This window comes from Solanum tuberosum, unplaced genomic scaffold, assembly GCF_000226075.1.
Source record: "Solanum tuberosum cultivar DM 1-3 516 R44 unplaced genomic scaffold, SolTub_3.0 scf00006, whole genome shotgun sequence".
In the NCBI taxonomy this organism is placed as follows: domain Eukaryota; kingdom Viridiplantae; phylum Streptophyta; class Magnoliopsida; order Solanales; family Solanaceae; genus Solanum; species Solanum tuberosum.
The window spans coordinates 2,548,644-2,557,427 of NW_006238932.1; the positions used below are offsets into that span (position 1 = coordinate 2,548,644).

The 8,784-nt window shown below is 41.0% G+C and overlaps 1 pseudogene; it reads left to right on the forward strand.

Moving 5' to 3' along the window:
* The first annotated feature begins 1,118 nt into the window (after positions 1-1,118).
* The window catches only part of LOC102599968 (uncharacterized), a 73,221-nt pseudogene continuing 65,555 nt past the window's right edge, over positions 1,119-8,784 (forward strand).

Genomic DNA, 8,784 nt, shown 5'->3' on the forward strand with positions numbered 1-8,784 from the left:
AGAATCTGGCAATAGGGAAGCTGGGGGTAGTATGTCATGCATTGAGGATATGATGTAGAAGCTGATGAAGAGGTTTGATATGACTAATGAGAATGTGAAAGAGATGCAAAATGACTTGTCTGGAATCGGTCAAAAAGTTGATCGCAACTTGAGCAGCAGATGAATCAGTTGTCCACTACAATAAACCCATGTCAACCTGACACACTTCCTAGCAACACCATCCAGAATTTGAAGAATAATGGGCATTGTATGGCAGTCACTACTCGAGGAGGTAAACAGACCATTGATCACCATATGCCGTCTGAGGTTAAAATTGTGGTAGAAAGTAATGATGATGAGATCGAGGTTACTTGAGAGTCTATGATTGCTATAGAGAAGGAAGCATAGGTGACCCAAAAAGTTGTTCCCATTTCTAGACCTTCACCGCCATTTCCGCAGAGATTATTGAAAAAGACTAAAGAAGGAAAATACCACAGGTTCATTACTATGTTGAAACAGCTTTCCATCAATGTTCCATTGATAGAGGCTTTGGAGAAAATGTCCGTGTATGAGAAGTTTATGAAGGATTTGGTAACCAAAAAGAGAGCCGTTAGCTTTGAGAATGATGATAGGTTGCAACATTGTAGTGCTATTGCTACTAGGTCACTTGGGCAGAAGAAAGGGGATCCTGGTGCTTTCACTATTCCTTGTACCATTGAGTTATTGCATTTTGCGAAGGCGTTGTATGACTTGGGTGCTAACATTAATCGGATGCCATTGTCTATCTCCAAGAAGTTGGGTTTAAGGCTCCAAAACCGACTGCGATGCGACTACTCATGGCCGATAGAACTGTGAAGAAGCCCATTGGTGTTCTCCAACATGTCCTTGTGAAAGTGGAGTCATTTATTTTTCTAGTGGATTTTGTGATACTCGATTGTGAGGTTGATTTTGAGGTTCCCATCATCTTAGGGAGAGCATTCCTTGCTACTGGGCACGCCTTGGTTGATATCGAGAGAGGGTAGATGAAGTTTCGATTGAATAATAAAGAGGTAACTTTCAACATCTGTCGGTCTATGAAGCAAGCAAGCGATCTCAAGTCAGTATCCGTGGTGAATCATATTGTAGAGTGAGGTTCTAACATGTCTATTGAAGAGAGGTTCAGTGTTGATGCGCTAGCAGCGGTAATGATGAATTTTGAGGGTAATGGTATTAAAGACTATGATGAATTAGTTGTTGCACTTGATAAGTTCAAATTATGTTCCAAACCAAAGAAATTGGAGTTAGATATGAAGAATCGCGACTCTCCACCCGTAAAACCGTCTGTGGAAGAAGCTCAAAAATTGGAGCTCAAGGCTATACCATCGAATTTGAGGTATGTATTCTTTGGAAGACATGGTACATTATCGGTAATCATTGCGGCCGATTTGAGTGAGGTACAAGTTGAGGCATTGGTTTCGGTGTTGAAGAGGTTCAAACGGGCTATTGGATGGACTATTTCGGACATTATTGGGATTCCTCCTGGCATTTGTTCTCATATAATCCAACTCATGCCGGACAACAAGCCTAGTATCGAGCACGAAAAGAGACTAAATACGCCTATGCAAGAGGTAGTTAAAAAGGAAATCATCAAATGGTTGGATGCTTGAGTCATCTACCCCATCGCAGATAGTAGTTGGGTCTGTCTTGTTCAGTGTGTACCTAAGAAAGGTGGGATTACTGTTGTTTCTAATGCAAAAAATGAGCTTGTTCCGATGCGGCCAGTGAATGGATGGAGAGTATGCATGGACTACCGCAAATTGAATGCTTGGATAGAAAAGGATCACTTTCCTAGGTCGTTCATGGATCAGATGTTGGATCGCCTTGCTGGTAAGGGTTGGTATTGCTTTCTAGATGGTTATTTGAGTTACAATCAGATCTCCATTGCTCCGGAAGACCAAGAGAAGACCACCTTAACTTGTCCATATGGGACTTTCGCCTTCAAAAGGATGCCATTTGGATTGTGTAATGCTTCAACGACCTTGCAGCGTTGCATGATGTCGATATTTTCAGATATGGCGGAGAACACTATTGAGGTATTTATGGATGATTTCTCTGTGGTAGGTGACTCGTTTGATGGTTCCCAATCTTGTCCTCAATTGGGAAAAGTGCCACTCACGGTGAAAAAGGGGATAGTTCTAGGTCATCGGATTTCTGAGAAGGGTATTGAGGTTGATAGAGCTAAAGTTGAGATAATAGAAAAGCTTCCACCACCTATCTCTATTAAAGGTGTTAGTAATTTTCTTGGGCATGCAGGTTCCTATCGGAGGTTTATCAAGGATTTCTCTAAAATTGCACTTGTGCAAACTGCTCGAAAAAGATTTTATGTTTGATTTTGATGATACTTGTCTGAGAGCATTTGGAGAGTTGAAAGAAAACCTAGTTTTCGCAACTATCATTATTTCACCAGATTGGGGGCAACCGTTTGAAGTGATGTATGATGCGAATAGAGTGGTCTTGGGACAGAGGCGAGAGAATATTCTTCATCCGATTTACTATGCCAGTAAAGCGATGAATGTGGCTCAAAAGAATGATACAGTGACTGAACAGGAACTCCTTGCTGTGGTTTTCGTATTCGAGAAATTTTGATCCTACTTGTTTGGTACTAAGGTCATAGTGCATACTGACCATTCTGCATTGAGGTATTTGATGGCTAAAAAGGATGCAAAACCGAGGTTTATTAGATAGGTATTATTGCCAGAGGAGTTCGATTTTGAGGTGAAAGATAGAAAGGGGACAGAGAATCAGGTTGCCGACCATTTGTTCAGATTGGAGGCGGAAGCTATGCTCAAATTAGGAGATGGGGCTGAAAGTAATGATGCATTCCCAGACGAACAGGTATTTGTTGCTTCTCATGATCTTATTCCTTGGTTCGCAGATTTTGCTAACTACTTGGTAAGTGATTTGGTGCCATTGGATTCGTCATTCCATCAAAGGAAAAAGTTTATGCATGATGTGAAGAAGTTCTTTTGGGATGAGCCTTACTTGTTTCGTATTTGCGCTGATGGGATTATTCGTCGATGTGTGCCCAAGGTTGAGATGATGAGTATACTAGAGGCGTGTCATTCATCGCCTGTTAGTGGCATCATAGTGGTATTCAGACTGCGCATAAAATCTTACAGTGTGGGAACTACTGGCCTACCGTCCTCCAAGATGCTTATGATTTCACCAAGTCTTGTGATCGTTGCCAAAGAGAAGGAGGAATTTCAAAGAGACAAGAGCTTACCTATGAATCTGATATTGGTGATTGAGTTGTTGGATGTTTAGGGCCTTGACTTCATTGGTCCATTTGTGAGTTCACATGGGATGAAGTACATTCATGTTGCAGTTGATTCTGTGTCGAAATTGGTGGAAGAAATTGCGCTTTCAAACAATGAGGGTAAGAGTGTCACCGCATTCCTGAAAAAGAGTATCTTCTCCAGATTTGGTACGCCTAGGGTGATCATCAGCGATGGAGGTTCCCACTTTTATAATAAGTTGTTCAAGGCGTTGCTCAAAAAATATGGAATCCGTCACAATATAGCTACTCCTTACCATCCACAGTCTAGTGGGCAAGTTGAAGTGTCAAACATAGAGATAAAGCAAACACTTGCAAAGACTGTGAACGCCAACAGAACGTACTGGTCAAAAAGGTTTGATGATACTCTATGGTCCTATCGCACCGCATTCAAGACTCTCATAGGTATGTCCCCCTACCAACTCGTATATGGGAAGTCATGCCATTTGCCGGTAGAGCTAGAGCATAAAGCCATATGGGCGCTAAATAAGTTGAATTTGGATTGGGGTACCGCATCGAGTCAAAGAGTGAATGACATGGGGTTAGGTCTTTAGGAAAACAATGAGAATAATAACCAAGACAACGTGAACAACCAAGAAAACTTGAAAAACCAAGAGGTACCCCCAATCATACCGACAAGACCAGTTCGTGATGTGGCAGTCCCATTCACAGCCAATGTGGCGTCTAGTATAAGGAAACCACCACCGGGGGTTAGATTTGAACTAAAACAGGGCATGGAACAACTCATCCATTGTGCTGCCTAATTTACCGGTCTCCTCCACGAGGATCCCCAAATCCACCTTAGGAACTTTATAAAGATTAGTGATACATACATCCCAAATGGAGTCTCATCGAACTATATGAGGCCGACGTTGTTCCCATACTCTTTGTTAGGAGCTTCCAGGCAATGGTTAGATTCAGAGCCACCAAACTCCATCACTACATGGGATTATCTAGCAAAGAAGTTCTTGAGTTGATTATTTCAATCCAAGAGAACCGCACGGTTGAGGAGTGGGATCTTAAGCTTTAAGCAAAACCACGGGGAGGATATGTACCAAGCATGGGATCATTTTAAACAAATGTTGAATGCTTGCCCAAACCACATGCAAACTAATGAGGTACTTCCTCACGCGTTCTTTGAGGGTTTAGATTATAATGCACGTGTACTTCTTAATAGTGCAGCAGGTGGACAAGCCCTAGAAAAAACCTATGAAGATTTATTTGAATTACTTGATAGACTCTCAGAAGGAAACCCAGGGTATGAGATGGAAATGCCTAGAACCACAACCCAAAGGGCCGCGAGAATCTTAGATATAGATCAAGCCACCATCATAAATGCCAAACTGGATGCAATGCAACATAATATAACCATGCACTTCAAACAAATGTCTTTAAAGAAAGCACCGGTTAACATGGTACAACAGGCAGCCAATTGGTGTGGGGTATGTGGTAGTGGAGCTCATGAAACTGAACAATGTGAGGCAAATCCAGATTCCGTAAACTATGTGGGTAATATGCAAAGGGGTGGAGGTCAACAAAATTATGGTAATACCTACAACTCTAGTTGGAGGAACCATCCTAACTTCTCATGGGGTGGGAACCAAAATCAAAATCAGGCACAAGGGGCCAACCAATATCGTTCTCAAGGGGCTAGGCAACAATACCAAAATCCTAGCCAAGGCGCAAATCCTAATGCACCAAAGGGGGGGATGACTAATGAAGAGTTACTCCAAAAGCTCATGGTTGAACTAGGGACAAAGATCAATGCTAGGATAGATAAGCAGGATAAGAACATCATAAACATCCAAATGTCCCAAATGAGTTTAGAAAAACAAGTTGCGTAAGTAACCAATTCTCTGAACTTGCGTCCCCAAGGTGGGCTGCCCAGTGATACTGAACCTAACCCCAAGCAACTGAATGCGGTAAGTACTAGAAGTGGGTTACAACTAGAGGAACTAGCTCCAAAAAAGAAAGATGATGAAGCAGGTAATAACGAAAAGAAAGTGGTAGAGGTAGTAACGAACTCCAATGTTGAAACACTCATTCCTCAAAAGAAACTACCCCTTCCATTTCCACAAAGCCTCATAAAGTAGAATGAGGATGAATGCTTCGGTAAGTTTCTCTATCTCCTTAAACAGGTTCACATTATTCTGCCTTTGGTTGACATTTTGTAGGGTATCCCGAAGTATGCTAAATACATGAAGGAGATAGTGGATAACAAGAGGAGGCTCGCAGAGTATGAAACTGTAGCACTTACTGAGGAGTGCAACTCCAAAATCCCAAATAGACTACCCAAAAAGTTAAAAGATTCGGGTAGTTTTACTGTGCAGATTACAACTGGGCAAAATGTTCATGCCAGGGGATTGTGTGATTTGGGAGCAAGTATAAATCTGATGCCCTTGTCATTGTATCGAAAGCTTGGGTTGGGTAGTCCAAAACGAACTACTATCATTCTCTAACTCGCTAATAGATCCATTGCTAGGCCAGATGGGATGGTAGAGGATGTGTTAGTACAAGTAGGTTCCTTGATTTTTCCGATGGATTTTGTGGTCTTAGACTTTGAACCCGATTCTGAAGTTTTATTCATTTTGGGACGTCCGTTCTTGGCCATGGTTAGGGTATTGATTAATGTAGCAGCTGGGCAATTAACTATGAGGGCACATGATAAGGTTGAGGTGTTTGATGTCTACTGCGCTTTAAAATTGCCTTCTATCTATGAAGAGTTGTCTGTTATTACGGTTGTAGATCACATAGTAGAATCATATTTAGTTGTGCCTGAAGATCCCTTAGAAAGACTGTTAGTGGGCCATGAGGTAGATGGAGATATTGAGGCTCAAGAGATAGAGACTTCTTTGAATCTAGCACTCGTGGATAGTCACAAGCATAGACTGGAGCCATTAGATCGTGAGTTAGGGCCTCCACCCAAACCCGCAATCGAAGAAGCTCCTAAGTTGGAGTTGAAAACTCTACCTGCTCACCTAAGGTATGCATATTTGGGTATTAACGAAACTTTTCATGTTATACTTTCTGCAGAGTTATCTGAAATATAGGTTGATGCGGCATTGAGGTCTTAAAGCGGAGAAAGAAAGTTATTGAATGGCAGATGGCTGATATTCATGGGATTAGTCCAAAGTTATGTATGCACATAATCTATATGGAAGAGGATCACAAACCAACTGCACAACATCAACGTAGGATAAATCATTTGATGAAAGAAGTGGTGAGAAAGGAAGTGATAAAGTGGTTAGATGCTGGAATTGTGTACCCGATTTCTGATAGTAACTGGGTAAGTCCTATACAGTGTGTTCCCAAGAAAGGAGGTATGACAGTGGTAAGGAACGAAAAAAATGAGTTGATTCCTACTAGAATAGTGACCGAATTGAGAATTTGTATGGATTACCGGAAAATAAATGATGCCACCCGAAAAGATCACTACCCGGTTCCCTTTATTAATCAGATGCTAGATCGACTAGCAGGGCAGGAGTACTATTGTTTCTTAGATGGGTATTCCAGATACAACCAAATCTTAATTGCACCTGAGGATCAGGAATATACCACGTTCACTTGTCCTTATCGTACTTATGCTTTCAAATGCATGTCATTCAGACTTTGCAATGCACTGGCGACTTTTCAAAGGTGTATGATGGCCATTTTTCATGATTTGGTAGAAGACTTTGTAGAGGTGTTCATAGTTGATTTCTCTATCTTAGGGAAGTTTTTTGAGGTATGTTTCTGGAATCTTGATAAAGTACTTTCTAGGTGTGAGGACACTAACTTAGTGCTCAATTGGGAAAAGTGTCATTTTTTGGTTAGAGAGGGGATAGTGTTGGGTCATAAGGTGTCGAAGTCGGGATTAGAGGTTGATAAAGCCAAGTTAATAGTTATTGAAAAAATGCCCCCTCCCATTTATGTAAAAGGGGTGCAAAGTTTCCTTGGTCATGCAGGTTTTTATCAGAGATTCCTCAAGGATTTCTCCAAGATTGCTACCTATGTGCAGTTTTTTGGAGAAGGAGGTGAAATTTGACTTTGATGAGATGTGCTTGAAAGCTTTTAAGATGTTGAAGAGGAACTTAATTGAGGCTCCCATCTTAATTACTCTGAATTGGGAATTACCATTTGAACTCATTTGTGATGGAAGCGACGTAGCAGTGGGTGCAGTGTTGGTATAAAGAAAAGATAAGGTGTTCTACTCGATCTATTATGCAAGCAAGACCCTCTATTCTACACAAGCTAATTACACAGTGACTGAGAAGGATATGCTAGCTCTAGTGTTCTCCTTCGATAAGTTCAGATCGTACTTGGTAGGTACTAAGGTTATTTTTTTTACTAACCATGCATCTATTAGGTACCTATTCAACAAGAAGGATGCTAAACCAAGGCTGATTCGGTAGATATTGCTTCTCCAAGAATTTGACCTTGACATTAAGGAAAGGAAAGGTACTGAGAATCAAATAGCTGATCACTTGTCTAGGTTGGAGTATTTTTCCCATGTGAATGAATGTGAAAAAATCTAAGAAAAGTTTCTGGATGAACAGTTGATGGCATTAGATATCTCTCAAGTGCCTTGGTAAGCAGACATTATGAATTTGATAGTAAGTGGAGGTTACCCTTCGGGTGCCACCACGCAACAAAAGAAAAAGCTCAATCATTATGCTAAGTTCTATATTTTGGATGAACCATTCTTGTTCAAGCAAGGTGTGGATCGGGTGGTGAGAAGATGCATTCTGGAATATGAGGTTCAAAAAGTGCTCGAAAGTTGTCATGATATCCCATATGGAAGACACCATGGAGGAGAGCGCACAGCTCATAAGGTACTACAATATGGTTTCTTTTGGCCCTCATTATTTAAAGATTCTATTGCTTTTGTGAAGGGTTGTGATAAATGCCAAAGGTTGGGTATGATTTCAAGAAGACATGAGATGCCGCTAAGTAACATTTTGGAGGTGGAAATTTTTTATGTATGGGGTATTCACTTTATTGGTCCCTTCCCACCATCTAGCGGAAACCAATTTATCCTTGTGGCTGTTGATTATGTGAGTAAATGGGTTAAGGCTGTAGCTCTTCCTTTGAATGATTCAAGGGTTGTGATCGAGTTCATCAAGAAGCATATTTTCACTCGCTTTGGTACTCCAAGGGCAATCATAAGTGATGGAGATAAGCATTTCATTAACCATCTAGTGAAAAATCTTTTTGCTAATTATGGTATTAGTCATAAGATTGCTACAACTTACCATCCTCAAACAAGTGGCCAAGTGGAAGTTTCAAATAGAGAGGTGAGGCAAATTTTGTAGAAAATGGTGAATGCGTAGAGGAAGGATTGGTCTGAGAAGTTAGATGATGCATTGTAGGTGTATACGACTGCTTATAAGACACCCATAGGGACTTCTCCCTATCACATAGTGTTTGGTAAAACATGTCATCTTCCAGCGGAATTAGAACACCAAGCTTATTGGGCGATGATACGCTCAAATTACACCTCCTTACAGAAGTAT